Raw genomic sequence first — 26732 nt, forward strand, 5'->3', positions numbered from 1 at the left:
TGGATTACCAACACTGCAAGAAAGAAGGGAAAGAGGAGACCTGATAACAATGTTCAAATTAGTAAATGGCGTGGAGAAGATAGACAGAGATGACCTAGTTGTAAAAGTGGAGGAAGGAGATAGACGTACAAGGGGACATATGAAGAAATTAAAGAAGAGTCATTGTTTGGGAGATATTAAGAAATACAGCTTTCCGCATCGAACGGTTGAAATATGGAATAACTTAAAAGAAGAGGTGGTTGCGGCAAAGAGTGTGCACATGTTTAAAGAGAAAGTGGACAAATTCGGGTATGGAGACAGGACTAATTGAGCTTTGGCTCGGACCCTGTACTATACAACTAGGTAAATACAACTAGGTAAATACACACACACACACACACACACACACACACACACACACACACACACACACACACACACACACGCAGCAGAGATGACAGGACATGTTTCCTAGTGCTCTGCATATAGAAGGAAAGAAAACACAAATCACTCACAGTGGAACAAGGTATATTATGAAGAAACAGGAATACCTGGGTGGTAAATAGGGAGGGGAGAAACAGTACATGAGTATAGTTATCCCATCTCTAGGAAAGTTTTGTTTTGTTTGTTCACACTTTTGGAGAGAATAAAGACATTGGAGGCACACCAGAAGGAGACAGGTAAGGAGTTGGTGACTATTATAGCAAAGATGATAGAGATGGAAGATAAAAATGACAAGTGAAAGGTGAAAAATGACTGTTTAAAGAAACAAATAAAAGAAAAAACTGAAACTTCAGAAAGGAAAAGAAGAAATGAAGGCAAGTGTAAAGGATGTGGAAACAAAACAAAAACAAAACCTCAAACAGAAAGTGGTAAATGTTATTAAAGAAGAGAAAAGTTAGTGAGAGACACTGTAGAAAAATATAAACAAGTTTGGTTTAAAGGAGGAGAAAATAGTAAGCAGAATTCAAAGAGATAAAAAGGAAAAGAACCTGTTGAATAAGTTCCTGAAGAAAGTGATAGGTGAAGACAGTCAGGTAGTAAAGCAAGTCAAAGAGTTCCATAGAATTGGGAAATATAAAGAAGAAAAAATGAGACCAATAAAAATAAGGTTTGCAACACTGGTACAAGCAGAAGTAATTCATGGGTCTTGATGGTTGTTAAGAGATGAAGAATATAGGAATGTATGAATAAACAGGAATATGGATGAGACTGAAAGGTTGAAGCAAAAGGAGCTAGAAAATGAGGCTAAACAAAAAAACAAACAACGAATGAAGAAGTAGTTTTCTGGAGAGTAAGAGATATAAGAATAAAGAAATGGTACATCAAACAGTAAGGTAACATGTTATACTAATGTAAATGGATTAATGTCAACTAAAATGGAATCAAATGAGTTGTTAAGCAGAACTGCACCGGATGTTGTTATATTATGTGAGACAAAATGGAAAAATGAATGGGGAATTCCTGACATCGTTGATGATAAATATGATTTATGGATGAAAATAGAAGTGACAATGGAGGAGGTGGAGTGATCATTCTGACTAAAAAATGTGTTAAACTGGAGAAGATAATAAAAAGTAAAGAGGTCTGAAATTCTACAAGTGATGATTAGAAGTGGAAATGGAAGGATAATGAATTACGTAAGAATGTATATGCCACCTATGACCAATACTTGGCAAAAAGAAGTGCAGGAAGAGATGTTGGTAGATGTGTTAAAGGGTCTTGAAAAGATAGTGATGGAAAGTAGTGATATAGTTATTGTTGGTGATTTTAATTGTAAGGAGATAAATTGGGAGACACTGAACTGCAGGAAGTGAGAACTCATGGAATAATAGACTATTAAACTGGGCAGTGAAAAACTTGAGGACTCAATGGATTGATTGTGATACAAGATTTTGTGGAAGAGATAAACCATCAAGACTTGATTTAGTGTTTACCAAGGACATGGAAATTACTGAAACTACACACTGTGATAGCTCTCTAAGTAAAGGTGATCATGCGTTGATGGAATTTAATTTGAAAAATGAAAATGTAATCACTGATGAAAATTATATGGTGAAAAGATTTAAACATAGTAAAGCTGACTTTGAAAAATTAAGAAAGTACTTTGTTGCCATGGATTGGAAAGACTCTGAAGATGCAGAAGGTGTTCGGGAAAAATGGGATGAAGTTATAAGGATATATAATTCTGCTGTGGAGAAATTTGTACCTAGAGAGACTAGAAATTGTAAGTCAAATGCTTGGAATAGATGGAAGAAGACGAAAACTGAGAGCAGATGGGAGAAATATATTGATGTTACAAACAAGTATGTTGAGATAATAAGAATGGAGAGAAGAAACTATGAAAAAGATATAATAGATAAGTGTATAAATGAACCCAATCTATTCTTTAGACATATGAATGGGAAGATGAAGAAGAAGGAAAGTGTATCAAGACTGAAAGTTGAAGGAAAAATCTATGATGATGCACAGGGCATAGTGGAGGTTACAAACAATAGTTTCAGATCGGTATTTACTGTGGAAGGGGAGTTTGATGCTGGAAGGGATAAATTGGTGAGAAATATACTATGTACAGCCCCAGTCAGTTATGATGAAATACTTAAGATGATGGAAGAACTTGATGTAAATAAAGTATCTGGTCCAGATGGAGTATCAAACTGGATATTGAAAGAATGTAAAGAACAACTGGCTGAAAAAATTCAGTATAGTGGTGACATCACTGTCATAGGGAAGAGTACCAAAAGATTGGAAGAGTAAATATTACACCAATATTTAAAGGAGGAAATAAGGAAAACCCACTAAATTATAGACCAGTGTCCTTGACTAGTGTTGTAAGAAAACTATGTGAAAGAACAATAAAGGAAAGATGGATGGAACACTTGGAAAGAGATAGTTTTGGTAAATTGTCAATTTGGCTTTAGGAGGAGATCATGCTCCATGAACTTATGTCCTTTTATTCAAGGGTAATCGATATTGTGCAGGAGAAAGATAGATGGGTGGATGGTGTCTACTTAGACGAAGAAAGCATTTGACAAAGTACAATACTCAAGATTGCTACGGAAGATAAAAAAAATATGGAAAAATTAGAGGAAGACTGCTGGAGTGGATGGAGGATTATCTGGATGATAGAGTGATGAGAACTGTAATACAAGACCAAAATTCATCTTGGCTGAAAGTAACTAGTGGTGTCCCACAGGGGTCAGTGTTGGGACCAATAATGTTTGTAATGTATGTGAACGACATAAATGAAGAAGTAGATAGTTATATAAAGTTATCTGCAGATGATGCTAAGCTGAAGAAGGATAAAAAATGTAAATGATTGTATGGTACTGCAAGATGATTTAAATAAGATAAATAGATGGAGTAAAAGTAAAAAAAAGAATACAATATCATTATGAGATGGATGGTGTGAAGTTAAAGAAGTCAAAAGAGGAAGTGGATTTGGGAGTAACAGTTACTGAAAATTTTACTCCAGACAGACACACTGATAAAATTACTGGAGAGACAATGAATTTGTTAAAAAGAATAAGAATGGCATTCTCATATTTGGATGAAGGAATGATAAAAAGTTGTTGATTTCCATGATGGAATATGCAGCAGTGGTGTGGTCTCCTCATACAAAGAGAAATATTATAAAATCAGAAAGAGTACAAAAAGTAGTCACTAAGATGGTTCCGGAGTTGAGTAAGTCGACTTATGAAGAAAGATTAAAAATGGTGGAAATTCCTACCCTTGAAAATAGGAAAGAGAGAGATTTCATAAATATCTATAGAATGATAAATGGAATGGAAAATGTGGGCAAAGAATGTTTTATAAATTTAGACACACAGAGTACAAGGGAACACAGTAAGAAGTTGAAGAAAGTTAACTGTAAAAGAGACATCAAGAAGCATAGTTTTCCCCACAGAAGTGTGAACAAGTGGAATGAACCCAGTGAAGACATTGTCAATGCTGTAACTGTCCATGCTTAAATTGGACTAAACTGGACCAAACTGGATAGATATGATGACGGAATACTATAAGATTACTCCCCTCCCATAAACCACAACTAGGTAAATACAACTAGGTAAATACACACACACACACACACACACACACACACACACACACACACACACACCTAATTGCAATATATATAGCTACAAAGAAAATGGATGGAGTCAACAGAATGCAGATGATTTATTTGAATGGGATGCAAGAGATATGAGAGGTTACATAAATAAACTAAAAAGATCTATTTATACAATAGACATCAAGGAATACAGCTATCCACTTTTAACAAGAAAAGTGCAGAATAACCAGGAAGCAGTAATCTACACAAGAACTACTCATGAATTCATAGCCAAGTTGGGTAAAAGTAGATATGTACAAGGGTTGTTCCAAAAGTAATGCCTATTTTTTTTATTCTGCCCCAAGGGATCTGATGAGATTGCTCATGACATTTTTTTTTTTTTATGTAGGAAAGACACTGGCCAAGGGCAACAAAAATCTAATAAAAAAAAAAAATGCCCACTGAAATGCCAGTCCCATAAAAGGGTCAAAGCAGTGGTCAAAAATTGGTGGATAAGTGTCTTGAAACCTCCCTCTTGAAGGAATTCAAGTCATAGGAAGGTGGAAATACAGAAGCAGGCAGGGAGTTCCAGAGTTTACCAGAGAAAGGGATGAATGATTGAGAATACTGGTTAACTCTTGGGTTAGAGAGGTGGACAGAATAAGGGTGAGAGAAAAAAGAAAGTCTTGTGCAGCAAGGCCGTGGAAGGAAGGGAGGCATGCTGTTAGCAAGATCAGAAGAGCAGTTAGCATGAAAATAGCGGTAGAAGACAGCTAGATATGCAACATTGCAGCAATGAGAGAGAGGCTGAAGACAGTCAGTTAGAGGAGAGGAGTTGATGAGACAAAAAGCTTTTGATTCCACCCTGTCTAGAAGAGCAGTATGAGTGGAACCTCCTCAGACATGTGAAGCATACTCCATACATGGACAGATAAGGCCCTTGTACAGAGTTAGCAGCTGGGGGGGTGAGAAAAACTGGCGGAGACGTCTCAGAACACCTAACTTCAAAGAAGCTGTTTTAGCTAGAGATGAGATGTGAAGTTTCCAGTTCAGATTATAAGTAAAGGACAGACCGAGGATGTTCAGTGTAGAAGAGGGGGACAGTTGAGTGTCATTGAAGAAGAGGGGATAGTTGTCTGGAAGGTTGTGTCGAGTTGATAGATGGAGGAATTGAGTTTTTGAGGCATTGAACAATACCAAGTTTGCTCTGCCCCAATCAGAAATTTTAGAAAGATCAGAAGTCAGGCGTTCTGTGGCTTCCCTGCGTGAAATGTTTACCTCCTGAAGGGTTGGACGTCTATGAAAAGACGTGGAAAAGTGCAGGGTGGTATCATCAGCGTAGGAGTGGATAGGACAAGAAGTTTGGTTTAGAAGATCATTAATGAATAATAAGAAGAGAGTGGGTGACAGGACAGAACCCTGAGGAACACCACTGTTAATAGGCTTAGGAGAAGAACAGTGACTGTCTACCACAGCAGCAATAGAACAGTCAGAAAGGAAACTTGAGATGAAGTTACAGAGAGAAGGATAGAAACCATAGGAGGGTAGTTTGGAAATCAAAGCTTTGTGCCGGACTCTATCAAAAGCTTTTGATATGTCCAAGGCAACAGCAAAAGTTTCACCAAAATCTCTAAAAGAGGATCACCAAGACTCAGTAAGGAAAGCCAGATCACCAGTAGAGCGGCCTTGACGGAACCCATACTGGCGGTCAGATAGAAGGTTGTGAAGTGATAGATGTTTAAGAATCTTCCTGTTGAGGATAGATTCAAAAACTTTAGATAGGCAGGAAATTAAAGCAATAGGACAGTAGTTTGAGGGATTAGAACGGTCACCCTTTTTAGGAACAGGTTGAATGTAGGCAAACTTCCAGCAAGAAGGAAAGGTAGATGTTGACAGACAGAGCTGAAAGAGTTTGACTAGGCAAGGTGCAAGCATGGAGGCACAGTTTTGGAGAACAATAGGAGGGACCCCATCAGGACCATAAGCCTTCCAAGGGTTTAGGCCAGCGAGGGCATGGAAAACATCATTGCAAAGAATTTTAATATGTGGCATGAAGTAGTCAGAGGGTGGAGGAGAGGGAGGAACAAGCTCAGAATCGTCCAAGATAGAGTTTTTAGCAAAGGTTTGAGCGAAGAGTTCAGCTTTAGAGATAGATGTGATAGCAGTGGTGCCATTTGGTTGAAATAGAGGAGGGAAAGAAGAAGAAGCAAACATTGTTATGATGACTGAACTTTTGCACTCATAACCTGAAATTTTTATCTCTCTGTTGCAGATACTGATGGTATGACGGTCTAAGAAAGCAACCCCTGTCAATGAACATGTGTCAGAAGCAGAAATGCATCATTTAATTCCTCCACGCAGAAGTTGGACTAGCCAACATTCACCAGCGCCTGGTAAATGTTTTACAGAGCCAAGACACTTGATGTCAGCATAGTTAGGAGAAGGGTTCGTCAATTTCAGAGTGGCGACAAAGATGTGAGTGACAAATCGCACTCCAGACACCCTTGCACAGCCACCTCTCTAGAAAATGAAGTGCGCCTTGATCAACTCATCTGTGCTAATTGGCAGATAACGCATTGTTTCTAGTGCAGTGACACCCACATCCAACTCTGCACACTTTTCATTCTCCTTTATCCACCAATTAGCATGGATGAGTTGATCGAGGCACACTTCATTTTTCAGAGTGGTGACTATGCAAGGGTGTCCAGAGCACAATTAGTCACTCACATCTGTCACCACTCCAGAATCAACGAACCCTTCTCCTAACTGTGCTGACATCAACTGCCTCGGCTCCATATACATTCACCAGGCACTGGTGAATGTCAGCTGGTCCAACTTCTTCTGCATGGAGGGATTCAATGACACATCTCTGCTTCTGACACTTATCTATGACAGGGGTTGCTTTCTTAGACTGTCATACCATCAATATCTGCAACAGAGAGATAAAAATTTCAGGTTATGAGTACAAAAGTTCAATCTTCATAACAATGTCATAAGTAATTTCCACAGACCCCTTGGGGCAGAGTAAAAAAAATAAGAGCCATTACTTTTGGAATGACCCTCATACATGGGACAGTAGGAGCATTGCTCTCTTCCTGTATGTTGCAACTACAGTAAGTAAATATAAACATATGCACACTTCACTGGACTAGAGGGAATGATGTTACATTCCACTCACCCTCAACCCAACAGCCTTCAAGTGATTGATATAGTTAAACCCATGGGAGTCATCTTTGATGATAACTGTCTGGGAAGCCCCACATCAATGCAGTCACTAGCTCAGCTACATACTGCCTGTTTCTGCTCAGATGCCTCACATTCCTGGGTATTCCTCATGTTACGTATAAAGACTTAATTTTACCAAGACTGACCAATGCTTCCCATGCCTGGTTCCTATCATTAGCCAATGCACAAAGAGACCCTCTTGAAAGCATTTAGAAAAGACCAGTCAAAATAATCCTAGGCTCAAACTACCTATGAACAAGCTTTTGTGACCCTTGTCCCATGTGCAACTCAAACACCTATCACAAGGCCTTACAAAAATTTGGTGTCAGCCTTTTAAAATCACTGATGACACAAAAATCTCCTTCCCCCTGGCCCCTGTCCCCTCACATCCCACCAGACATATGAACCTCCTCATCTCACTCAGAGCCAGGACTGACAGATACAAAATGCAACACAATAACCTTCATGGTACGCACTCTTAATGATTTCCCTCACCACAAACCATCCACCATCATAAATCTGTCATCCTTTATTTAAACACCATCCCAAAACCCACAAGACACACACACAAACACACACTCCTTTAGTGAATAAGTCTTGAAATGTACAATAGTATGTTAAATGTATTTTAGCAACAAAACACACACACACACACACACACACACACACACACACACACACACACACACACACACACACACACATTGGTATTAGTATTAATATAATATTAGTACTGTATTTTCATGTTCCTCCTTGTACACATTTTGGTATTAGTATTTATATAAATGTTATTTCTGTATTTCATGTTTCTTCTTGTATACATTTCCAACCCTTGGGCTGCCTATTCCAAATAAACCAATTATTATTAAGTATATCATTCTTTGTCTGTAGCTAATTCAGATATGAGTGTGAATGTAGCTTTGGCTAGGACATCCCCATGTGGGATTGCCAGCCAGGTATAGTATATAGATAGACAAATAGATAGATAAATTGCTATTATTATTACTATTATGATATGATTATTATTATTGTTACACACACACACACACACATACACACACACACACACACAATGTATAACTGCTAAACTTTGAAAGAGCAATACAGACAGTGAACTTGACATTAGTAAGAAACTTAACAAATACAGATAAATGAAAGAAGGAGGAGGGAAGAGGAGAGGTGAAAGGGAGGAAGGGAATCCCCCCATGTGGGACTGCCAGCCTGGTACAGTACACAGACAGATAGATAAATTACCATTATTTTTACTATTACTATTATTGTTACACACACACACACACACACACACACACTGTATAACTGCTAAACCTGGAAACAGTAATACAGACAGTGAGCTTGACATTAGTAAGAAACTTAACAAATACAGAGAAGGGAAAGGAGGAGGAGGGAAGAGGAGAGGGAGGGAGGAAATAAGAGAGATAAGAGGAGGGGCACTAAGATGCTTGCCTCCTAGTTTGTTTGTTTGTATTAGAGATGCATCAGATGTCAGAATTCAGAGAGCCACAGACGTGGATGTATGTGCAGATATCATATGTACATATTTTGTGGATGAGGAAGCAGATGCGGAAATCAGTTTCCACCAAATAGCAGGTGCGGATGCAGATATCAAATTATGATATCCTCACACATACAGATACAGATGTGAATGTGTTCAGGATTTTGGTATAAAATCACACTATAGTACTAATTATTGTCAGACAGCCAATGTAATAAGTGCTTAGTGCTGCCAGATCATATTTTTCAGTCTTATTTTTATATAATTACATAATATACAATTAAGGATAAAACATTGATTTTTTGTGAACTTTAAAAGAAAGTAGGATCTACATACACAGACGTGCATAATGCATACACACACATACACACATTTTCTTAATCTTTCTCTTTCCTTGCCAGACATACTGCTTCCCTTCATACTTAATTACTTATGTAATATTACATGAAGTATATATCTATACAATACTATTACACAGTACATACATACATACTTTTATATATTTATAAGATACATACTACTATGTAAAATTCTCTCACTCCTCCTGCCTTTCTACAAAACTATTGACACATTATGTTGTATAAACTTGAAAAAAAATTAATAAAAGGTATAATTCCAGTATATAAGTAAACATTCCTTAATTCATTTTGTTCAACTTTACAAATCCTGCACTCTGTAGTCTATAATTTATAAAATGTATCCACCACATCCTCTTTGTGTGTGGTGCAGATGCAGATAAGGATATTTATTTCATCATATGCTGAAGCAGATGTTTATGATGCAGATGTTTAATTCATCAGAATTGCAGATCCAGATGCAGACATCTGATACATCTCTAGTTTGTATATATGCATATAAATATGTAAATGTGGATTTCACACCACTGCTATCACTTCAGTGTGGATCTTATAAGTGTTGTTGTTTTCTTTACCAATATTTTGCATATGTGAAGGCCACTCTCATTTGTTAACAAGACAATGGATACTTAAACCTCCCTTTATCATTCACGTTATCCTCTGATGTTAATTTGTTATTTCTAATTACCATATTTGCCAGTGTATTAGACACACCTCTGCATAAGATGCATTCCTATTTTACAAGGATGTTTTATGTTTCTTCATAAAGTTTTTGAAAAAAATCAGTGTATGTGTATGTATGTGTATGTGTGTGTGTGTGTGTGTGTATGTGTGTGTGTGTGTTTACCTAGTTGTATGATACTCGTACAGGATTCAAGCAGGGCTCATAGTGTCCTGTCTCCATATCTATATTTATCCAACATTTCCTTAAATTTCTGCACATTAGGTGGTGTAACAACCTCTTCAATAAGACCATTTCAGATATCCACAGTCCTATGTGGAAAACTGTACTTCTTGATGTCCCTCAAACACTGACTCTTCCTGATCTTCTTTGAGTGCCCTCTTGTCTGTCCAGCTTCATCTTCTTCCAGCAACACCATAAGAAACATAAGAAACATAAGAAATAAGGGAAGCTGCAAAAAGCGACCAGGCTTAAATATGGCAGTCCCTGTATGAAATATACCTACCTATTTCTACCTATCATCCCCATCCATAAACCCGTCTAATCTTCTCTTAACCCCTTCAGCACAATGACGCAGTATATGCGTCATTTCATCTCTCATAGCATATCTGAGTGACGCGCATACTGCGTCATGGTTATTTGAGCCAGTGTGTGTTTCATTTCTTCTCAGATATAGTACGAGGTCTTTCAGAATGTTGGCCGGATATGATACAGTGTTTTAAATTCCTCCCAGTATTATTCTAATGTCAAAATATGAGGGAATTTCATGCACTCATAGTGGATCTTAGCAGATGGTTTCTAACAATGGTAGTCAAATATCCTTGGTTTCTACCATGAAATAACACAAATAACGTGAGGGAAAATATGATACTTGTGAGTGTAGAAACCTCTCGGCCATCGAGTTGCCAGTACACATTTACTCACACCTTTGGTCATGTATCATGTCGTCCCATCCCTCCCTTCCCTGCTCCTCTCATTTGTTTCTGCTTTTATTTTTTCCTTTTCTCTGTTAACTTGAATTGAGAGAGAGAGAGAGAGAGAGAGAGAGAGAGAGAGAGAGAGAGAGAGAGAGAGAGAGAGAGAGAGAGAGAGAGAGAGAGAGAGAGAGAGAGAGAGAGTGTGTGTGTGTGTGTGTGTGTGTGTGTGTGTGTGTGTGTGTGTGTGTGTGTGTGTGTGTGTGTGTGTGTGTGTGTGTGTGTGTGTGTGTGTGTGTGTGTGTGTGTGTGTGTGTGTGTGTGTGTGTGTTTGTTTAATGCGAAACTATCATGTGGAGATATTGAAACATCTCTGTTTCATGGTACGAAATTGTTCTGCTATGATGAACATTATTTATATACTTCTTTCTCAACCAATCCCTCCCTATATCTCTGTTATCTCCTCTTCACCCTCCGTTATCTAGTATCTTGCTCTTTTCTCTCCCTTCCCCCTCACAAGCATTCACAAGAAAAGTGGTGGGATGGATGATGGGAGTGTGACAAAGCAATATGTTTGGCAGCAGTCATGTTTTGCTTTTGTTCTATTCTTATAGTACTGATACGTATCTCTATTTGTTATTATTTCACTTATTACCAAAATATTATAGTATAATTTAGCAGATGACAATCTCTCTCTCTCTCTCTCTCTCTCTCTCTCAGCTGGTACAGTAATTTCTCACACATACTTACATACTTTATCGATCAGAGGAGGAAGACTACAACCTTCCATTGCCACCACCCTCTGATGAAGATTAGTGAGTAAAATGTAAATTGCAATTTATTTTAGATTGAATATTGGTGTGTAAGGCACAATGGAATCATTCCAGATATTCTGATACATAATATGTTGTGATTACAGTTAGTTTTGTGAATGTCAGTGGAAGGGTTTTAAAGTTTGTCGCACGCGCGGAAATTCTGGATATGATGTGTGGAGCACATTTTGACTTACTGTACCGAAGGGGTTAAAGCTCCCTAATGTCTTAGTACTAACAACATGATTACTGAGTTCGTTCCACTCATCTACCTCTCTATTTGAGAACCAATTTCATCCTATCTCTTTCTTAAAACTAAATTTTTCAAGCTTGAACCCGTTATTGCTTGTTCTATCTTGGTTGCTGATCCTAAGAATTTTGCTGACATCCCCCTTGTTATAACCCTTATACCACTTAAAGACTTTATCAGGTCCCCTCTTAACCTACATCTCTCTAAAGAATGTAAATTTAACAGCTTCAATCTTACCTCGTAAGGAATACTCCTCAACCCCTATATCCTTTTGGTCATTCTCCTTTGTAATGATTCTAACAGACCTCTATCTTTCCTGTAAAGTGGGAACCAGAACTGCACAGCGTAGTCTAGATGAAGTCTGACCAGCGCCAAATATAACTTTAATATTATTTCGGGCCTTCTACTTTTAACACTCCTAAATATTAATCCTAATACCCTATTTTCCCTATTTCTGGCCTCTATGCACTGCTTGCCAAGACAGAGTTCAAAGCTAACTATAATTCCTAAATCTTTTTGGTACCCTGAACCTACCAGAATTTTGTTGTTTATTGTGTACCTACTGTGTGGGTTTCTTCCACCTACGCTGAGTATTTTGCATTTGTTGATATGAAACTGCATTTGCCATCTGTCCGTCCATTCATTCATCCAATCTAAATCTGCCTGCAAGGCGATGGCATCCAATTCTGACCTAATTAATCTACCTATCTTTGTGTCATCCACAAATTTACTAACATCACCACTAATTCCATTATCTAAGTCATTGATATATATTAAAAACAACAATGGCCCTAATACTGATCCTGGTGGCACCCCACTAATTACATGACCCCACTCGTATTTAGAGCCATTTATTACAACTCTCTGTTACCTGTCGCTTAGTCATGACCTTAACCAGCATAACACCTTCCCATCTATCCTGTGTGCCCTAACCTTTCTCAGGAGCCTCTGAGGTCCTGCTTGTCTATGTTCTCAATGCAGTTAACAATTTTATACATTGTTATTAGATCTCCTCTTTCCCTTCTAACTTCCAACGTTGGCAGTCCCATTTAATTCAACCTCTCTTTGTACGTTAGATCTTTCAGCTCTGGTACCATCCTTGTAGCTGCCCTCTGAATTCTTTCCAACTTTATATCTTTTTTTCATATGCGGAGACCACACCACTGCTGCATATTCTAGCCTGGGACATAGCACAGTGGCTATAATTTTTTTTCATCAGTATTATCCATGTAATGAAATGCCACCCTAATATTTGTTAACATCCCTTACATTGTACCAAGTATCTCACTTATATGCCATTCTGAGATCAAGGTAGCTTGAAAAAACCACTATTAAGTTTTTCTCCTCCATGCTCTTCATTATTATTTCCTCCCCCATTTTATAGATTCATGCAGGTCTTCTTTTACTCTTTCCCAATTCCATCACATGGCATTTCTTAGCAATGAATTCCAATTTCCACTTCTTGCTCTACCCATAAATCTTGTCAATATCTCTTTGCAACTCCATACAATCAACATGGCTCTTTATTACTCTTAACAATTTTGCATCATCAGCAAACATTAATATAACTAGTCAAACCCTCCTGCATATCACTGATGTATATTTGGAACATAATGGGTGCTAACGCTAACCCCTGTGGTACTCCACTTGTTACCTTACTCAAACTTGAACAGGTGTCCCTGATCACAGTTCTCATTTCCCCATCCTTTAAGTAGTCTCTCATCCATTTTAGCATTGTCCCTCTAAGTCCTCCTATATGTTCCATCTTCCACAATAGTCTTTCATGCAGAACTTTATCAAAAGATTTTTTGGTGTCTAATTACACTGCATCTACCCACCCATCTCTGTTTTGTACTTCATCTATTACTCCTGTATAGAAACTTAGTAAATTTGTCACACATGACCTTCCTTTTCTGAAACCAAATTGGGTATTTGTTATAGCTCCGTTTTCTTCCAAATATTTCACCTACTTTTCCTTGATCACTATTTCACAGATCTTGCCCACAACACTAGTTAGCAACACCAGTCTATAATTTAGTGGATCAGTCCTCCTTCCTCCTTTGAGTATTGGCACTATATTTGCTCTCTTCCACTCCCTTGGTACTCTTCCCTCTATCAGTGAGCTGCTAATCACATCCCAAATTGGCTCCACCACTTGTTTTATACATTCCTTTAGTGTCTAACCTGATACTCCATCAGGCCCCAATGCTTTCCTGACATCCAACTTCTCTAACAATTTGCCAATTTCATGTTTTTGCACCAAGACTTCCCATAACACCCCCTGCTGCACTTCTTCATTTGGTTCTGTAAACTCCACTTTCACACTGAACACAGACTTGAAACTCTCTTCTCTTCTGCTGTTTGGTGTATCCTTTCTCCCTTTACTATCTTTTCAGTGGTCTCTCTGCTTGATATACCTGTAAAAAAGCTTGGACTCTTCTTCAAATTTCTTTACCACATCCTTTTCAAATCGTCTCTTCTCCTCTCTTCTTATTCTAACATACTCATTAGTTGCCTCCTTATACTGCTCTCTATTACTTTCATTTCTTTGTTTCTTCAGTTTCTCCCTAGCTATATCCTTTCTCTTCTTAGCTTCTGCACATCTGGCATTATACCATATATGTTTGCTCCTCCTTACTTTATAAATGTGTACATACTTCTGCACACCCTCACTGTACTTCTTCAGGAATGTTTTGTATTTCTCTTGTACAGTCTTGCCTTCCATAAGTCTCTTCCAATCAATACTCCCATAGAATTTTCTTAACTCTGTAAAATTTGTCTGCATGATTTATTCTCCCATTTTTATAATCCTCCTTACATGGTAGAACCTCCCAATCTTGCAGTACCACTTCTAATGCCACATGGTCACTTTTTCCCATTGGGCTAAAGTATTTAATGGTTCCTCCTCCCCTCTGTATCTTGCAAATTCCTCTATCCATTAGTCCATTGTATTCACCATAGCTAACTGTAGCATTTCTTCACTCCATGGTCCAGCATTTCCATTACTTCCATCTCCTCCCAACTTACATTTTTTTGCAGTTAAAGTCTCCCACTACTAGTATTTTATTGTCCTTCCTTACCATGTTGTCTAGGCACTTCAACACTTCCTTTTGCATTTTCTTATGTTCCTCCAGCCACGTATTAGTCTTTGGTGGCACATATGTTAATATGATCCTCCTCCTTTCTCTCCCACTGGTCCTGATTGTTATACCTATGACCTTCACCATGCCATCTCCATATTGTACTTCTTCCACATATATATCATCTTGAACCATTATCAGTACTCCTCCTCCTCCTCCTTTTCCCTTTCTAACTCTCCTCCAATAATTATATCCCTCTTCCTTAAAGCTTAAGTGGACTTCCTCTCTTAACTTTGTCTCAGTTAGGCACAACACATCTGGTCTATTTTCCTTTAGGTAATCTCTTACTTCCAGTACACCTGAAAGTAACCTGTCTATGTTTGCATACATTATTCTTAATGTACTACTCCTCCCAACACTTGTAATTTCTCTGTGTGCTACTGTGGCTCTTTCATTTCTTGTTCCCTTTCCCGAATATACTATTTCCTTGGACTCATATCTAGTATCATCCAATAAAATTTCCCTATCTCAGTCTCTGTCCTGCTCTCGTTTTTTTTCCTTAGCTTAATTTGTCAGATCCCTATCTTTTTCCCTTTCTTCTAAGTTCACATCTCTTCTTACCCAAATATTCTTGTATTCTGAACTTTCAACCAGCTCCCCAGTTCTTGCTAGGATCTCCTCTACTGAGTTTGTGTGTGTGTGTGTGTGTGTGTGTGTGTGTGTGTGTGTGTGTGTGTGTGTGTGTGTGTGTGTGTGTGTGTGTGTGTGTGTGTGTGTGTGTGTATGTGTGTGTTATATAAGAGTGCCACTGGCCAAGGGCAACAAATATTTTAAGAAAAAAGAAGGATCCATTTATTGTCAGTTCATGAAACTTCCCTCTTGAAAGACTTCAAGTCATAGGAAGGAGGAAATATAGAAGCAGGCAGGGACTTCCACAGTTTATCCAAGAAAGGGATGAATGATTGAGAATACTGGTTAACTCTTGCATTAGAGAGGTGGACAGAATAGGGATGAGAGAAAGAAAAAAATGCATTGCATTGAGTATTGAAACAAGAAAGCAAAGTATATTTTAAATGGTACCCAACTTAAAAGTGTAGACAGTAAAATTGACTTAGGAATAACAATATCAAGTAGCCTAAAACTTGGCCAGCAATGTTCAGAAGTCATAAAGGCAAACAAAATAATTGGCTTAATCAGCAGATCTTTTGAATATAAATCTAAGGATATAATCCTCACTTTGTATAACTCTTTAGTCCATCCCCTCTTGGAATACTGCATTCAAGCATGGTGCCCCTATTACCAGAAAGACATAGATAAAATTAGAACAAGTTCAGCATAGAATAACAAAAATGATACCAAGCCTAAGAAACAAATCATATGTAGAGTGTCTTAAAGAACTAAATCTATTCCCATTAAAACAAAGAAGACTAAGAGGTGACTTAATACAAGTGTTTAAAATCATCAAAGGCATTGATAACATGGACTGCAGTAAATATTTCACGTTATATTTTTCAAATTACAGTAAAATCCCTCTCATCCGGCATTCGAGTATCCGGCAGCTTCAAGTATCCGGCACATTTTTCCCCGAGCCTTAAAATCAATAAAAAATTAAATGTGTACTCATAAAAACTATTAAAATTCCCGCGCAAGGCATACTTTGTCCCCTCACCACCAGAGCGCACTGTTTCGCGCCACCCGCGGCCCACTGCACTGTCTACTCAGTGACTCAGTCCTGCATGTGCACTGTTTATTGTCTGACACCTTCATCATGCCTAAAGTTGTAGAAAAGAGGAAGCGTGTTGTGCTTACATTTAAGCAGCTGATCAGATCAGCTGATCTTTGTTATGGTAAGATGCGTGAGTGTAGGGTGGTGATTGTGGACATAATTTCACTTCTATTCAAATATCCGGCAATATTCAAGTATCCGGCATGTCGGCGGTCCCGTTGATGCTGGATAAGAGGGATTTTACTGTACATGCAAGGAAATGGTTGCAAAATTGTTGGGAAATCCTTCAGCCCTCATAAATCAAAACTTTTTTTTTCTATTGTGTAGTTAATCTACAGAATGGGCTTCCTAGAGATGTGATAGACTGCAACACTGTAGAGACTTTTAAATGCCATCTTGACAAATATTTTGCCTCCAATCCATGGCTAACAGCATTTATTTGTTAGAGGTTAACTTCCTTGCCTTCAGGAAATGGGGGCACCTCATTTCATCTATTTTCTTCCTTTCCTATAAAATTTTCTTCAGGTTTTTCCTTCTATAACCCTGTAAGGTATTCATTTCCTGTACGGCTTATGCCAGAGGGAGTGGAGGGTGGGGTAAGAGCTCAACTTGTGAACACTGCAAGGTCTGTTGTGGCCTGTTTTTCTATGCAACTATGTAACTCCCTTCCATCCTTCCCTCTCCTCCCTCTCCCTTTCCTGATCTCCCCCTTCCCTCCCTTCTTCCATCCACCTCACCCACCCATCCAACCCCACCCTCCCTCTTTCCTTCCATTCTCTCTCTCTCTCTCTCTCTCTCTCTCTCTCTCTCTCTCTCTCTCTCTCTATGTGAGAGAGAGAGAGAGAGAGAGAGAGAGAGAGAGAGAGAGAGAGAGAGAGAGAGAGAGAGAGAGAGAGAGAGAGAGAGAGAGAGAGAGAGAGAGAGAGAGAGAGAGAATAAGAACAATCCGGAGGATTGCGAAGTTGAATGAGACTGACTGAGGATGAAAATGGATGGAAGGAGCACAAATGCAAAGGAAGTGAATGGAGGAAAAATCAAAAGGAGTGGAGGGCAGGGGAAGAGAATGCTTATTTCTCAATATTTTCTCTCTCCCTTTAATTCTTCACTCACTCCTCACCCTTGCTACTTATATTCATTTTTTCTACTTTCTCCCCATCCTCCCATCCTCCTCCTCCATCCTTCCTCTACTTCCTTGCCACATGGACTCTCTTTTCCTGGTTATGTCCATTCCTCACCTTTTTTCCTTCCCTCTCCCCTTCCTCTTTCTTCTTGTTTCAAACCTCCCTCTCTGTCACCTCCCCTCCCCCTTATCTGTCAGAGATAAGGGAGGGAGGGAGGGAGGGGGAGGGAGGGGGAGAGGGAGAGGGGGGGGGAGGAGGAGGAGGAGGAGGAGGAGGAGGAGGAGGAGGAGGAGGAGGAGGAGGAGGAGGAGGAGGAGGAGGAGGAGAGAGAGAGAGAGAGAGAGAGAGAGAGAGAGAGAGAGAGAGAGAGAGAGAGAGAGAGAGAGAGAGAGAGAGAGAGAGAGAGAGAGAGAGAGAGAATCTTATTATTATAAATGTTATTAGTAACAATATTTGTGCTTAGTGCACATTTATTACAACTTTACACCTATAGGCCTAGGCTTACAGGCCTAGGCATCTGTATTACTGCCACATTAGACACATGATAATTCAGATAATTTTTAAAGAAAAAAGTGCATCTAATGCACCAGCAAATACAGTACATTTAATTTCTTTCTTCCTTTGATCCTTCCAAGATTTAGTTACCCAGTCTGCAATCCTACTGAAGTCTTCTGTAACTTCTTCCAAACCTGATCACATCATACTTCTCTGCATTAGATTATCTTACCATTTCATTCATATAATTTCTTCCAAGTTTTCCTGTAATACATTAAGTAGTCTTTATTTATTACTGTTCTTTGTATTTTAGTATCACCAGGAAACAAAAAATTATATCAAGGTAGTTTGCATTTATGAAAGAAAGATTAAGTGTATGTAATTAAGTTTTCTTACAAGATAATTAGAAAGATTACAAGAAAGTGAATGATGGATGGACAATATTTATCTTGATTCAAAAAACATTTGAGAACCCCTCACTAAAGCTAGTTAGGATATTGCAGCACAAAGGAACTGGAGATTTGTTAAATGGATGAAAGACTTCGCAGATGAAAGGAAATAAGATGGAAAAATTCTTAGCACAATACAATGAATCATGGTTCAGTTTTGGCATAGTTTTAATCTATAGCTATAAACAATATTGCAGAAGATGTTGCAGAAGGCAATATTTTTCTTTCCAAATTTTCTATCTAGCTTCTCAGATTCTTTACCCTGCTCTTTTTGAGGGGTGACAGACCAAGGGCCAGGGTTGGCATTAAAAAGACCCACCCAAAAAAACTCATCCCCCCCAAAAAAAAAAACCTGCCTTCAAAAGAACAAAAAAAAAAACTGCCTAAGTTTTTTTTGAGGTGAGTTTTAAAATATTTTACAAATCAAAATTTAGTTCTGTATCATACTGATAAATAAGGTCTATATGTGTACATATACATGAAAAGTAAATGTAGTCAAGCCTGACCTGTTCATTTCCAGTACAGTACAAGTTAACATAGGCTTTGTCCAACCAGACCAACCTGTGTATCAGCATGATCTAAACAAATGTATGTTCTTCATTAACAGAAAGTGTCAAAATCTTTCAAGATCTAACTCCCCTCATGACTTCTAGCACCTAGCCAAAAAAAAAAAAAAAAAATCCAATAACTGCTTCTTCATCTTTTCCTTCTTAATTTCAACCTGATGGCACCACTGCCATCTCATCTATTTCTAAAGCTGAACTCTTTGCCCAGACCTTTACTAAAAACTCTATCTTGGATGATTCAGGGCTTGTTCATCCCTCTCCTCCACTCTCCAACTACTTCATGCTACCCATTAAAATCCTTTGCAGTGATGTTTTACATGCCCTCACTGGCCTAAACCCTCAAAAGGGTTATGGACCTGATGAGGTCCTTCCTATTGTTCTCTGAAACTGTAACTCTGTGCTTGCACCTTGCCTAGTCAAACTCTTTCAACTTTAACAGCCAATGTCTACCTTTCTTTCTTGCTTAAAGTTTGCCTACATTCAGCCTGTTCCTAAAAAAGGGTGACCGTTCTAATCCCTCAAACTATCATCCTATTGGCTTGATTTCTTACCTGTCTAAAGTTTTTAATCTATCCTCAAACAGAAAGATTGTTAAACATCTATCACTTCACAACCTTCTATCTGACTGCCAGTATGGGTTCCGTCAAGACTGCTCTATTGGTGATCTTCTGGCTTTCCTTACTGAGTTTTGGTCATCCTCTTTTAGGAATTTTGGTGAAACTTTTGCTGTTGCCTTAGACATATCAAAAGCTTTTGATAGAGTCTGGCACAAAGCTTTGATTTCCATAAAACCCTAAAATGGCTTCCATCCTCCTCCCTGTAACTTCATCTCAAGTTTCCTTTCTGACCATTCTATTGCTGCTGTGGTGGATGGTCACTGTTCTTTTAAATCTATTAATACTGTTCAGGGTTCTGTCCTGTCACCCACTCTCTTCCCATTATTCTGAACCAAACTTCTTGTCCTATCCACTCCTACAGTGATGCTACCATCCTACACTTTTTCACATCTTTTTATAGACATCTAACCCTTCAGGAAGTAAACACCTGACTCCTCTAAAATTTCTGATTGGGGCAGAGCAAACTTAGTGTTGTTCAGTGCCTTAATAATTTAATTCCTTCATATATCAGCTTGACACAACCTTCCAGACAACAATCTCCTTTTCTTCAATGACACTCAACAGTTCCCCTCTTCTACAATGAACATCCTCAGTCTGTCTTTTACTTGCAATCTAAACTGGAAGCTTCACATCTCATCTCTAGCTAAAACAGCTTCTATGAAGTTAGGCATTTTGAGTCATCTCCACCAGTTTTTCTCACCCCTCAAGCTGCTAACTCTGTACAGGGGCCTTATCTATGTATGGAGTATGCTTCACATGTATAGGGGGTTCCACTCATACCACTCTGCTAGACAGGGTGGAATCAAAAGCATTTCATCTTATCAACTCTTCTCCTCTAACTGATTGTTTTCAGCCTCTCTCTCATCACTGCAATGTTGCATCTCTTGCTATCTTCTACCACTATTTTCATGCTAACTGCTCTTTTGAACTTGCCAACTGCATACCTACCCTCCCCCCACAGCCTCACTGCACAACACTTTCTTCTTTCTCTCATCCCTATTCTGTCCACCTCTCTAATACAAGAGTTAGCCATCATTCTCAATCATTCATCCCTTTCTCTGGTAAACTCTGGAACTCCCTTCCTGCTTTTGCATTTCTTCCTTCCTATGACATGAACTCTTTCAAGAGAGAGGTTTCAAGACACTTATCCTTTAATTTTTGACGACCATTTTTGACTGTTCGGGTACTGGCATCCCAACTGGCATTTTTTTATTATTATTATTATATTTTTGTTGCTCTAGGCTAGTACCCCTCATTTTTTTTTTTTTGTAGAAAGGACACCGGCCAAGGGCAACAAAAATCCAATAAAAAAAAATGCCCACTGAAATGCCAGTCCCATAAAAGGGTCAAAGCAGTGGTCAAAAATTGATAAGTGTCTTGAAACCTCCCTCTTGAAGGAATTCAAGTCATAGGAAGGTGGAAATACAGAAGTAGGCAGGGAGTTCCAGAGTTCACCAGAGAAAGGGATGAATGATTGAGAGTACTGGTTAACTCTTGTGTTAGAGAGGTGGACAGAATAGGGGTGAGAGAAAGAAGAAAGTCTTGTGCAACGAGTTGGCTAGTTGGAGAACAGACTTGGCATGGTTCTGGGAAGAAATATAAAGTGCATGAGATTCTGGTGATGGAAGGCTTAAGTACCTATCATGTATAGCATGAGAACAAGCTGTGTTAAACCAAGGTTTAGAAGGTTTAGGATGAGAAAATGAGTGAGGAATGTACACCTCCATGCCAGACACTATCACCTCTGTTATGCGCTCAGCACACAAAGACGGGTCTCTGACACGGAAGCAGTAGTCATTCCAAGGAAAATCAGCAAAATACCTCCTCTGGTCCCCCCAACTAGCAGAGGCACCTTCGCTTAGGGAGATCCTAAGGAGGGATTGGAGCAATAGGACAAGATACAGATATGAGATTGTGATCGGAGGAGCCCAACAGAGAAGAAAGGGTGACAGCATAAGCAGAAGGATTAGAGGTCAGGAAAAGGTCAAGAATATTGGGCGTATCTCCAAGACGGTCAGGAATACAAGTAGGGTGTTGCACCAATTGCTCTAGGTCGTGGAGGATAGCAAAGTTGTAGGCTAGTTCACCAGGATGGTCAGTGAAGGGAGAGGAAAGCCAAAGCTGGTGGTGAACATTGAAGTCTCCAAGAATGGAGATCTCTGCAAAAGGGAAGAGAGTCAGAATGTGCTCAACTTTGGAAGTTAAGTAGTCAAAGAATTTCTTATAGTCAGAGGGGTTAGGTGAGAGGTATACAGCACAGATAAATTTAGTTTGAGAGTGACTCTGTAGTCGTAGCCAGATGGTGGAAAACTCGGAAGATTCAAGAGCGTGGGCACGAGAGCAGGTTAAGTCACTGCGCACATAAACGTAGCATCCAGCTTTGGATTGAAAATGAGGATAGAGAAAGTAGGAGGGAACAGAAAAGGGGCTACTGTCAGTTGCCTCAGACACCTGAGTTTCAGTGAGGAAAAGAAGATGAGGTTTAGAAGAGGAGAGGTGGTGTTCTACAGATTGAAAATTAGATGTTAGACCACGAATGTTACAGAAGTTAATGAAGAAAAAGTTGAGGGGGGTGTCAAGACACTTAGGGTTGTCGACAGAAAGGCAGTCTGACCTGAGGATATTTATGGTCCTCTCCCCAGATGGGGACTCCGAGGCTGGTGTAGGAGTCGCCATTATGATTTTAAAATTTTTGAGTGAAGGGTATGTGTGTTATTAGGTGCTTGTAGTTTTGTGTGGAGGAAGAAAGTTGTCTTTAGGGGGCAGGCTGTGACTGCCCCCTTGTGTTGTGAAACACAAAGGGAAACGTTCAGTGAGGTCAGAGCTGGGTTTAATAATAAGTTCACAGCACCCCCTGAACAGTGCTTTAGACCTCACTGGTAGTAATCGTTTCGGCAGGATGTGATTTTAAAAAAAGAAACTGGAGAACCAAGATATTCTACTTTTGACCCATTGGGTACCAAGCACTTTTCACAAAAAACTTTCCCCTGTTGCCAAACAAATTTGGATTTCTTTTGTTTCATTGAAAAGTGTGTAGAATGTTTAGAAAACACATAACTGATACATTTTGCTATTTGCCTCTTATCATTTCCATAGTTTCTAGCCTCCAGAAGTTTTGATATTTGGTGCTACACCCTATAGACTGGCATGCACCAGATTACTTGCTGAGCCAAATTTAGAGGTACACATAGAAGGCAGTTATAGAGCACTAAGGAGGCTGAGGGCATAGTTTGCAAGGGATTTGAGTGCATAGAGGTCTGACACGAGTTATGAGGAATTGTTGGAGCCTATGACCCAAGCTACATATATGGAAAGTCAGATGTTTTGTGTTTTGATGCACAAAAATATTTCATTGTAAGTGTGCATAATTTGTTTTTTCAACAGATATCATATAATAAAAAGTAATTAGAAGTAGATAACACGTGTATAACAATTTTAGGCATCTCATTCGCTCATGAGGTGATTTAAGTCACTAAAATATGGGTTTTATTACCTCTTTTATAATTATTTCTTGTATGATGACTCAGGAAAATAATACTCTTCATAATCAGAAATCGAATAAACATGAAGACCGACAGGAATGTAGGAGAAGAATAATATGGATTTAGAAAAAGGAAGGGAACAGCTAATGCCATATTTGCCCTAAGGATGATGTTGGAAAGGGCAATTGAGGTGCAGAAAGATATATATCTGTACTTTGTAGACTTTGAGAAAGAATTTGACACAGTAAGACATAAAGATATGATTAATATGCTTAAGGATATTGGTTTTGACAGGAAAGCTATAAGAATACTGAAAAACTTGTATTGGGATCAGACAGCTGCAGTGAGAATTGGAAATGACAAGGCAAACTGGATAGAGATACAAAGGGGAGTAAGACAGGGATGTGTCCTCTCCCTGTATTTATTTTCACTGTATGGAAAGAAATGCATGGAAGGGATAAACGAAATGGAAGGAATCAAAATAGGAGGAAGGAACGTAAATAACATTAGATATGCGGCTGACACTGTGCTGATTGCAGACTCAGAAGCAAAGTTACAGAGAATAGATGGACTAAGTGCAGTGTGCAGAAAAAGAGGCCTCAAGATAAATCCTAATAAGACAGAAGTCATGGGAATTACAAAGAGAAAAGAAGGTATAAGAATAAGAGTAAATGAATAGGGTAAAGCAATCAAACAGGTGGATAGCTTTTAAATACTTGGGGAGTACAATATCAGATCAAGCTGACTGTGCAAAAGAAAAAAAGATCAGGACAGTGTTAGTGAAAGCAGCTTTTGGAAAGATGAGAAAAATATTAATAATAAATCTCTCAATAAGGTTAAGATTAATGAAGTGTCATGTATGGTCAACATTACTGTGGACAATGAACTGTGGATGATGAAGAGCGACATGATAAACAGATTGGAAGCAATGGAAATGTGGATACTGAGAAGAATGCTGAGGATCCCCTGGAGAGCCAGAATTACAAATGAGGAAGTTATGAGAAGAGCAGGAGTTAAGAGAAAGAAAATAAGGAAGAGACAATTATACTTCCTCGGCCATGTACTAAGAGCTGAGGGACTGGAGAGAGAATGTCTCCTGGGAAAAATAGAAGGAACAAGAGCTAGGGGAAGGCAGAGGATCAAGTTTATGGATGTCCTGTTGAAGGAACTTGCAGATGGACAGAGTGGTGGACCTGTTCAGACTGGCTGATGATAGATAACAATGGCACTCCATGGTCTCCAACATCATTTGACAGGCACTTCACGATGAATGGATTAGACATTTATGCTATTGTGGCTTTGTTCATTTTATATACATACTATTTACTACATATTTCACGTTTTAAATTTTCTTTGTGTGGCAAGACATCCTCCCTCTACTGCGATCATGTCAGGAATGAGGCCTATACCCTTAGCATGCCTACAGGCTTGGTGTAGGTGATGGTCAGTGAGGGGGAAGGGCAAAGGTATGAAAAGTGTCCAAAGTATGAAAAACTTTCCAGTCAAAATATGGCCACAGCAATTTTTTTTTAACTGCCACTGTAAATATATGGTGCTGGTATGCAGTGTGTGCCTACCTGCCACTGGCACTGCAGGTAGTTAAAGCAATTCAAGCCAAACACAAGAGGAAATAAAGAAACACTATATGAGTTCCAAGGTTTGCCAGTTAAAGGGATGAAAGATTGAAGATAACAGTTAGCTCTTGCATTAGCAAGGTGAACGGAATAGGAATGAGAGTAAGTAGAAAACATTGAGCAGCAAGGCCATGAGAGGACAGAAGCATGCAATTACCAAATTCAAAAGAGCAGTGTAGTTTGTGTGTGTGTGTGTGTGTGTGTGTGTGTGTGTGTGTGTGTGTGTGTGTGTGTGTGTGTGTGTGTGTGTGTGTGTGTGTGTGTTGCACTGTGAAACAAGGGTGATAACTGGTGTGTATGTAGGTACTTTAGCCCTTGGTAACTAGGTTGTCTTGACATCACATGGACAAGAGGGAGAACAGCGAGTGGAGGTGATGTGGGCTGGCCAGCAAGGAAGGGATGACAGTACCCCACCACGCCGGCCACCTGAACATCCTCACCACCCAGTATACTTGCAACTTGTAAAGGCAGAATAAACTGAACCAAACAACCAACATTTTATCATTCCATCACAAGCACACTGTATTTGTTAATAATACAGATCTCAAAGCCTGGCTAGCAGATTGAACTAGAGAAAACAGAATACTGTAAAGAACAGTGACAGCAGCAAAAAGGGCAGCATGGCAAAAGTGGAATAGATATTCTGATACTGCAGAATGCAGGCAGATGTTTAAGGTAGTCAATCAAATGAGGATTGATTGATTGATCTATCAAAAGTTAAGATGCTGCAACATTGTGGTCATATGGTGCTGCTGCAAAATGTTAAAAGCAACTGAGATGGTACATAAAATATTTATATTAAAAATAAAATTGTAATATGGTAAAAACATTAAACAATCACTACAAATATGAATATATAAAAGGAAATGGGATTACACAGTGAAAAGTGAAGTGCTATAAATTAAGAGGGTTGGTATTTGAGTGTATTAATTCAAGGTACTGACCCCAATGACCCAGAACATCATGTCTAGCATTGTTCATTTCATACTCAATTCAATAATCCCACTGACCCAGATAAATGATGACGGAGAGAAAGAATGTTGAAGTTATACATATCAAGTACAAAATAGGAACTTCTTTGCAAAGAGTGATACATGATGGAGGAATACAAGAGATATTTTCAAGAACTACTAAATGAAAAAAAAACATATAAGATATTTGATGAACATGTGATGCAAGGACCAGTGGAGTAAGTCACAGAGGAGGTGGTCAAGAAATGAGAAAGAAGGAAAAGATTGTTATTTTACTCCTGCTAAGAAAAAATAAATAAAATAAATAAAGAGGAGTCTAAATTGGAAGCAAATTTTATTTTTGGAGATATCCTTATAATATGCTGAGGCAGTTCAAGTCACAGGAAGATGAAAAAACAAACAGAAAATTCCAGAGTTTAAAAGTGAAAGGGATGAAAGACTGCTCTTGCACTAGTGAGATGGACAGCACCCGGTAAGTATAATTAGGAAGGTATGTACTGTAAGGTTGGTTACCAAATTCAGAGGAGCAGTAATTACGGAAGATAACAAGAGATGTAGCATTGCAGCAGAGACTAAAGAAAGTCAATTAGAGAAGGAGAGTCAATGAGACGAAAAGCTTTAAAATTTCACCTTACTTAGCAAGGCTGTGTTAGTGGAGCCCATCTTCCCAATATATGGGAACCATATTCCATACAAGAACAGATAAGGTTCCTGAATAGAATTCACATCTTTGAGAAGGGAACTTGGAGGAGACAAACATTTAATTTTACAGAAGCTGTTTCAGCAAAAGATGAGATATAAATTTCCAG

The 26732-nt window shown here is 38.8% G+C and overlaps 1 protein-coding gene across 5 annotated transcripts in view; it reads right to left on the reverse strand.

The window, feature by feature from the left end:
• LOC135104933 (dipeptidyl peptidase 8-like) overlaps window positions 1–26732 on the reverse strand; it is a 282612-nt gene that overhangs the window by 230585 nt on the left and 25295 nt on the right. The gene's annotated exons all lie outside the window — the stretch shown is intronic.

The sequence above is a fragment of the Scylla paramamosain genome, chromosome 11, assembly GCF_035594125.1.
Source record: "Scylla paramamosain isolate STU-SP2022 chromosome 11, ASM3559412v1, whole genome shotgun sequence".
NCBI classification, from domain to species: Eukaryota; Metazoa; Arthropoda; class Malacostraca; order Decapoda; family Portunidae; genus Scylla; species Scylla paramamosain.